The 7,891-nt window shown below is 42.2% G+C and overlaps 1 long non-coding RNA gene across 1 annotated transcript; it reads left to right on the top strand.

Annotated features, from left to right (window-relative positions):
- The first annotated feature begins 3,012 nt into the window (after positions 1 to 3,012).
- On the top strand, positions 3,013 to 7,435 carry LOC307057861. The gene is made up of 3 exons (XR_013811073.1): positions 3,013 to 3,101; positions 6,572 to 6,678; positions 7,136 to 7,435. It is a non-coding gene; the product is annotated as an uncharacterized lncRNA (long non-coding RNA).
- The last annotated feature ends 456 nt before the right edge of the window (positions 7,436 to 7,891 follow it).

Here is a 7,891-nt window from a genome sequence, read left to right as displayed (position 1 = left end):
TAGGGCTTCCCTGGTGGCGCAGTGGTTGAGAGTCCGCCTGCCGATGCAGGGGACGCGGGTTCGTGCCCCAGTCCAGGAAGATCCCACATGCCGCGGAGCGGCTGGGCCCGTGAGCTATGGCCGCTGAGCCCGCGCGTCCGGAGCCTGTGCTCCGCAACGGGAGAGGCCACAGCAGTGAGAGGCTCGCGTACCGCAAAAAAAAAAAAAAAAAAAAAAAAAAAGGACTTATATACATGAAACTCTTAATTACTGGAAATATGGGAAGAAGAGAGAGGAGAGGAGGAGCAAGGAAAGGGGTAGGACTTGTCCTGCTTCTTGTTTAATCTCACCACCATTCCACACCAACCCCCAGCCTCCAAACAGTGGGCTTCAGCAACTTTGCCTCCAGTGACACTGAACAGCGGCTAACTCCAGACTGAGATAGCAGGTCTGTCCTCAGAGACATGAAGAAAAGGATCCTTTAGAGCTGACATCCAAGCCTATAGGGAAGCCTCCTACAGATACCAATGATCATGTCTGCATTCTAGATGTCTCTCCTGGTCCAAATCCCTCATTTTACAAAGAAGCACACTGAAAGGTGAGTGGCATACCCAGTGTCACACAGGGACCGACTAAATGGTAGTGCCAACACTAAACCTAGATCTCCCAAATTCTAGTCCACTGCCCTGCCCAAGTAAATCCCCATGAGCACAACCCACTGTTTTAGCTCCAGACGCAGGCGGGAGGATCAGGTTCTTCAAACTCTACAGCAGTATTTGGGTAGTGTCTGAGTAGTAATTTCCCCTTCCTGGACAACAGTCTGGTTCAGTGGGTCTGGGGGAGGCATAGGAATGTTAACAGGTCCCCTGGGGGATTCTGATCCCTGAGGTATAGGAACCACCCCTGTGCTTCTGTTGTTACTCCTCTACCTATCAGCACCATGCATATGGCTGGAAGGTCCCCCTGAGGGTCTGTTCTGGGGACATCCTCTGGAGCCCAGAGATCAAAGGGCTGTTGACCATTGGGGCACAAGTCAGAGCCCTGAAGACAAACTCCAGCCTTGAAATCTCAAAGAAAGAATGCTTAGAATGTGCCAGAAAGGTCTCCTCTTAGGCCCTGTTGACCTTAATGACTTTGTGGCCAGCAATAATCCAGCCATACCCTCAAGGTTCCTGTATGACCAGTCTTCTAAAATGTGCTGAGCCCCTACTTTGTGTATCATTGTGCAGCAGGTCTTAGATGCACAAAGAAAAGGAAGAGCATCATACATACTTAAGAAGAGCATCAACAATACAGAGCAGTATCATTGAAATGGAACACAGTAACACAGCTCAGTGTCATACAAGCATGTTCCACGTAGTCCAATGATTTCCAAACCCACTGCCTGGCAGAAGCTTGTGGCAGTTCCTAAACCTCCATCCTGGAGATTCTGATTCAGCGAGCCTGAGGAAAAGCCCAGAATTTGCATTTTTAACCAATTCCCAGGTGAATTCACAGATGGGCATTTGAGACCCTTATATTGTTTTTGAGGGCTGACTGTGAAGAATCCAAAGGAATCTAGCTTAGTTGCTCTTTATAGTCACAGTTTACAGCTCCTCAACATTCCTAGCCTACTCAAATTGGCCCCTAGATGCATGTCTGTTTGGTTTTATTCCTCTTAGGTCAGTCTTGGCCTATGCTATCTTCCTACTTCTTACTTCCTGCTTAGGGCTTCCTTTATCTTCCCAGTAGGAATTTGTTTTCTGGAAAAGAGTACAGCTTTATCCTTTGGGGAAACACACAGGCAAAAGCCAGTGTACACAGCCGTATTACAATATACGGCTTTCTGTCGACATGAAACATCTAGAATAGGCAAATCCCTAGAGATAGAAATCATATTAGTGCTTGCCAAGGGCTGGGGGGTACGTTTGAGGGATGACAGCTAACGGATACCGGGTTTCTTTGGGGGGATGATGAAAACATTCTAGAATTAGATAGTTGTGATGATTGCACAACTTTGTGAATATATCAAAAACCACTGGATTATATATTTTAATAGGGTGATTTTTATGGTATATGAATTATATCTCAATTATTGAAAAGCTCATGTAAAAGTATGGGCCCCACGTATATCACATACAGGTGGATCACCTGGCTCCCTGGCTCCTTACAACTATCAAGTGACATCTCCAGGGAAACAAAGGCAAAATTTTGCCAGGGTAGCTGATGACAATAACAGCTACCATTTACTGCATACTTACTATGTGGCAGACACCATAACACATAGTACATAGTTATCTCAGATGATATATAGAACCAAAGATGTGGATACTATTATTATACTGTTATTGTTAACATTTTACAGATGATAAAATGGAGGCACAGTGGGGTTAAAGAACTTGACTAGGCCCATAGCTAATAAATGGCAAAATTGAGTGCTAGGGAGGTGTGGTTAAACAGGCACCAAAAGACTCTGCCCAAAACCATGTCCCTCATGGATCTGATATTCCCACCGTTAGATTTGGGGAAAATAGAATAATTATAAAAATAATAATAGTGATAACAATGTAGTGAAGATTTATTGAATGCTTTCCATGTTCCAATCCCTCTACTAAATTCTCTACATAGATTATCTCATATAATCTTCATAAAAACTCTGTGAGGTACACGCTAATGTTATCCCCAATTTGCAGAGGTGAAAGTAAGGCAGAGGATGCTAAAGTAACCTGCCCCAAACCACACAGCTAGTAAGTGATGGAGGCAGGATTTGAACACAGACCCTTAGTGCTAAGTCACTGTCAGAGATCCAAACTTAGATTCCTACAGGGTCTAAGGATGAAAGAGTGAAGTGGGCCCCATATGTTTCTTGAAATGCAAAACAGTATCTACCCATCTTTTATTTATCTGTCAGTAAGTCTGTAGATACTGAGATGTGATACAATTCTCTCTTAATACTGTTAATACTTAATGTTCTTAATACTTAAGACAGAACAAAGCACAGGAGCAGTAGTAAATGGAAAATGACACTTTGCCTCAATGTTGGGGACACAAAAAAAAGTGACAGAAACAGTGGCAAATTGGAGAAAGAAGACACTTCACCTAAAGGGGCAGCCACCATTCAACTCTTAACTCTTCATTGCCAGGTGTGTATATGGTACAGTACTGCCCTATTTTCTGAGATAAGCCAGAAAAACAGAGTTTTACATGAAATCTTTTGGTTTTAAAAAAATGGCAAAGAATTCTGCAAACTATATTTGTCCTGTAGCAGTCCATTCTAAACCTCCAAATAAGGTAAATGACCTCCTCCAGCAGTTCTTTGTGACTGGAATTTAGGATCGAGGGTAAAAAAGTGACAGGATGAGTCTAGAATGGTGAAAAGGGGCCATGTATGAAAACTCCTGATGCACACCTGGGGAAGGTAAATCTCATTCTACAGGCTCGGGAAAGCAGAAGCTGTGTGGTTTTGTTTTGTTTTGTTTTGTTCTGTTTCAGAAGAGAAAGGGACCAAATCAGAAAGACATTTTTGAGATCCATGTGAAGGACAGAATAGCTGGGAAAGATAGCTGAGGCAGTGAGACCAGTTGTCAGCCCCAAACCAAGGCGGTGGCAATGAAAGCAAGAGAATGGACTTAATCAGCTAAGCAAAGACCTTCCTTAATAAATGATAGATCTGCTTGTATCAAAAGAGAGTATACGTACACTCAATCACATAGCTATAGCATCACCTGATAAAGAAAAGACCATCATCATGAAGAGGGAGACAGCAAACATAAGGAAGAGAGCTATGGGAGAAATAAGAGGGGTTTCAGGATACAAACTTGTTTGAGGCTGGGTTTGGCATGTAAAAAGGAAAGAAAATGTACTTGGCTAGGGAGGAGACAGATTGAAAACTGCCTAGGAAAACAAAAAGTGAATGAAAAAAATAAAAACACCTATAAGGAGGTCATATATTAAGAAATTAAGAAGATATATAGGGAACCAGCAGGGAAAAAAATAATCAGGCAATGAAGATCAGTGAAGGTCCCTAAAGTCCATATTTAATGCTGATCATAGATATCAGGGAAGGCATTTTAAAAAGATGCTATAATAAAGGCAGCAAGAAGATTGCTTTAACAGAGACAGAATTCAAGAACAGAGACCACAATAGAGGTATTTATAAGGAATAGAAGAAAAAGAGGGCCAAAATATGGAAAAGGATTTTAGTTATTGGAGATCAATGGGAAAAGAAGAATTTTAGAGATGTCAGAAAGGAAAATATGACAGGATTTTGGAATATTCTCAGAGTGAAAATAAGGTCTGTTCTGTAAAAAATACAAAGTTCTCTCTCCACAAGTGCTTAAGAAGCAGCCCAGAGGATGGCCAAAGATAACACCAAAGCTGCATTCCAAGGGCATGAGGGGGAGAGTGCAGTTACCAGAAAGTTCCAAAAGGGAAAGGAGTGAAAATTTTCATCTTTACCAAGCTTGCTTTTCATTGGTTATAACATGGCCCAGACCGGAATAAAGTGCTCAACAGAACCAGCTTCTTCAGAGGTAACCTTGTGATAGGCCAGAACATTCTGGTAGAACTGCAGCTATCACAAAGGCAGAATTTTTAAAAGGAGGAGCCTTCACCATATACATGGTCCAGGGATAAAAAGGGCCAACAACAACAGTAACAAAAGATCCTATTTAAAAGCATAAAGTTGTACATTAAAGGGGAAGAAATACCAGGAGAGAGGAAAGAGCAGCAGAAAGGGACATTACTGAAGTGTGTGTCATATAATACCTGGCAGCTTATGTACAGTATTTAAGTCCCACGTCAGACAGTCAAAGTTACTCCATTTTGCAGGAGAAAGTGTAAAATAAACTATGTAAAATAGTTACTTGCTAAAAATCACATGGAAGTAAGTTTTAGAGCCAAGTCTTGTTGGATTCTCAAGCTTATGCATTCTCCACTATACCATACTGTTTGACTGTGGGCCATCTTCCACCCAGATTACTGCAAAAGCCTTCCCAACTGGTAAAGCTCACCCTCTCTATCCTGCATCCAATATGTAGCCTAGCCAGAGCAATCATCCAAAAACAAATTTCACTGTGGCACTGCCCTACTCAAATCCCTTCAATAAATTCCCTTTGATTTTCAATGGAGTTCAAACTACTTAGCATTCCCTACAAGGTCCCTCAGGATCTGGCCCTGCTCACCTCCCCAGCCTCATCTCAAGCTCCTCTCATTGCAGGTGACAATTCAATGACTCTGAATATATTTAAGTCCCTGGAATGCACCATGGATCATTCTCGCCTCCAGGCCTTTGCACGTTGTCCCTGATGCCTGGAGCACTCTTCTCCCTGACCTCCTGACCCCTCCTTTTAGGTAGTCTAGGTAACAGTAGTACTCGTTTCTCACAAAACTTAACACATTTTATTGGAATTATCTGTATCTGTTCTGAGATCCCTACACTTCCTCTACTGTGAGCTAGCTACAGGAGGAAAGATCCTGTTTCTATCTCTTTCACTCTTGACTCCACAACACCTAGCACATGCACTGGTGTATCTGTTGCTAAACACATATGTTTTGAAATGGATAATAATTTGATGAGGCAAGGGCCATCACAAGTTACTAAGTGAAGCTATATCAGTGGAAGCCAAACCCATAACTGACCCCCAAACCCCTACTCTTGACATCTGCAATTTACTGTCCATTGCTGAAGATTCTTACACATTTCAAAAATTACACCGATATTTTTTAGACATGTGATGTATATGCTTCCTGTGCTCAGAGCTATAAATAATTTCAAGGACAAGCCTCACTTCTTGCCCTAAACAAGCTTACAGTTTAGTGGAGGAGCTTTCATTTTGCCAACATGTTGCAACTCACATTCTCTTTAAATCCTTTCAAGACTGAGCTGAGAAGGGATCCTTGACAGTTTATCAAGAATTTGGTAACTGCCAGTTGACTCCTACTGGTCCACAAGGGGCTTAAGGGCTGAGGCTCATCATTATCATCCCAGTGGTTAGATAGGGCCTGATATATAGTAACAGGTTTAAAAATCACCAAATGAGTGAAAGAATAATGAATGGGGTTTCCCTGGTGGTGTAGTGGTTGGGAATCCGCCTGCCAATGTTGGAGACACGGGTTCAAGCCCTGGTCCAGGAGGATCCCGCATGCCGCGGAGCAGCTAAGCCCGTGTGCCACAGCTAGTGAACCTGCGTGCCACAACTACTGAGGCCTGCATGCCTAGAGCCTATGCTCCGCAGCAGGAGAAACCACGGCAATGAGAAGCCCACGCAAGGGAGAGTGGCCCCTACTCTTCACAGCTAGAGAAGGCCTCCGCACAGCAACGAAGACCCAACGCAGCCAAAAATAAAAAAATTAAAGAAAAAAGAATAAATGAATGAATGAACAATCAAATAAATCAGGTCTTGGAATAAAGCTTTGGAAACTGGGTCACAGCCTTAGCAGGAGTTCTCCTCCATCACTAAACAGATAAATGACTTGGTGACAAGTCCCCTAAGGAAGAACCAGCCCCTTAGACACACATACATACTGGCCAGCCTGCAGAGCCAGTGGAGCATGGGGGCAGGGAAAAAGGGAGCAGGGTAGGATTTTAAATGATTCTCTTCTGTGTCCTCAGGTTTAGAGGGGAGATGCTGTGGGGCAGACACACCCACGGAGAGTATTGAGATGGCTTCACCCAGCTCTCTACAACCCCAAACCTGCTCCCTGAGGCACACCATAGAGGTAGGTCAAGGAATAAATAGGTAGATAAGTCAATGTAGTGTTCAGCACACATTTTCACTACCTAGAAATAAAACACTTTGGTGGTATATTATTAAAGTATATTAATAATTACCAACGTGAATATTCAGTTGAAACGGATATTTGCTAGTTTCTGTACCTTTCAAAATCAGAACCAAAAATCTGAACAGAAACAGCTATCTAAACAGTATCCTTTTTACACGCACACACACACACACACACACACACACACACACACTCCTGAAATTTTCCTCCCTGCTGCCAACTTGTTAGTTATTTGAATAAACATTATTTCTGCCACTCGTTTTAGCACCAAATAGTACCTTGTAGTCAGTTAAAAAACCTTTATCAAAGTTAGAGTGTGGTATTATTTTGACAGCAGACAGTCCTTTGCTTTTGTGTGGAATCACTGTGTTGCCTGAATTTTGCTTTTGTGCAGACAATCAGCAGGTCATTAGCAAACCGTACAAATTTCCCTGGACTCAGGATGGAACCCTGGGGACCTGAAGCCGTAATTGAGAGAAGATATGGTGTTGCTGACAGTTACCTCTGATGGCAGTTTAAAAAGTATGAAAAAAGAAAAAAAAAAGTATGATTGCAACCACATGACAGCTTAATACAACAGATCCCTGAGCTGTTCACATGGCAAATTCTGATTAATGGTATCAATAATCATTATGAATTTTTAAGTTTTGGTGGGGCACTACATTACCTCCTACTATTAGAGGACAAGACCAACAAGCTCTTTTATGAAATTACCATGTTTATCATTATTTTACTGCCTCTGGTTTTACATATTGGTGAACATGATATAACCTATAGTTTATTCAAATGGAGGGGGGGGCAGGAGTCCTGCTGCATATTTAGAAGGTTCATGAAAAAACTTTTGCATAAGAAAGTGAGAGTGAGATAATCTGAAATTCAGTTTATGAGCCAGAATTTGCCACTTTTACACATGCACATATGCGTATGTGTGTGTGCATGCACACACACAGGATAAGGTCTATTTCACTACTTCCACATCTGGCAATGATGTGGGCATAGTGAAAAGATTTCAGATTCCCTCCAGAAAGCCCTTAGGCTACAAGAAAAATCATCCTACATCTAATAAACCCATCTGAGAGATATCTCCCATATGGTAAAACCCTGTTTTGTTTTATTCCAACAAATTGGTCCTTGGATTCCTCTCACAGCT

This window comes from Hyperoodon ampullatus (genome assembly GCF_949752795.1).
Source record: "Hyperoodon ampullatus genome assembly, chromosome: 9".
Lineage (NCBI taxonomy): Eukaryota > Metazoa > Chordata > Mammalia > Artiodactyla > Ziphiidae > Hyperoodon > Hyperoodon ampullatus.
This window is presented reverse-complemented; position numbering and strand designations above follow the sequence as displayed.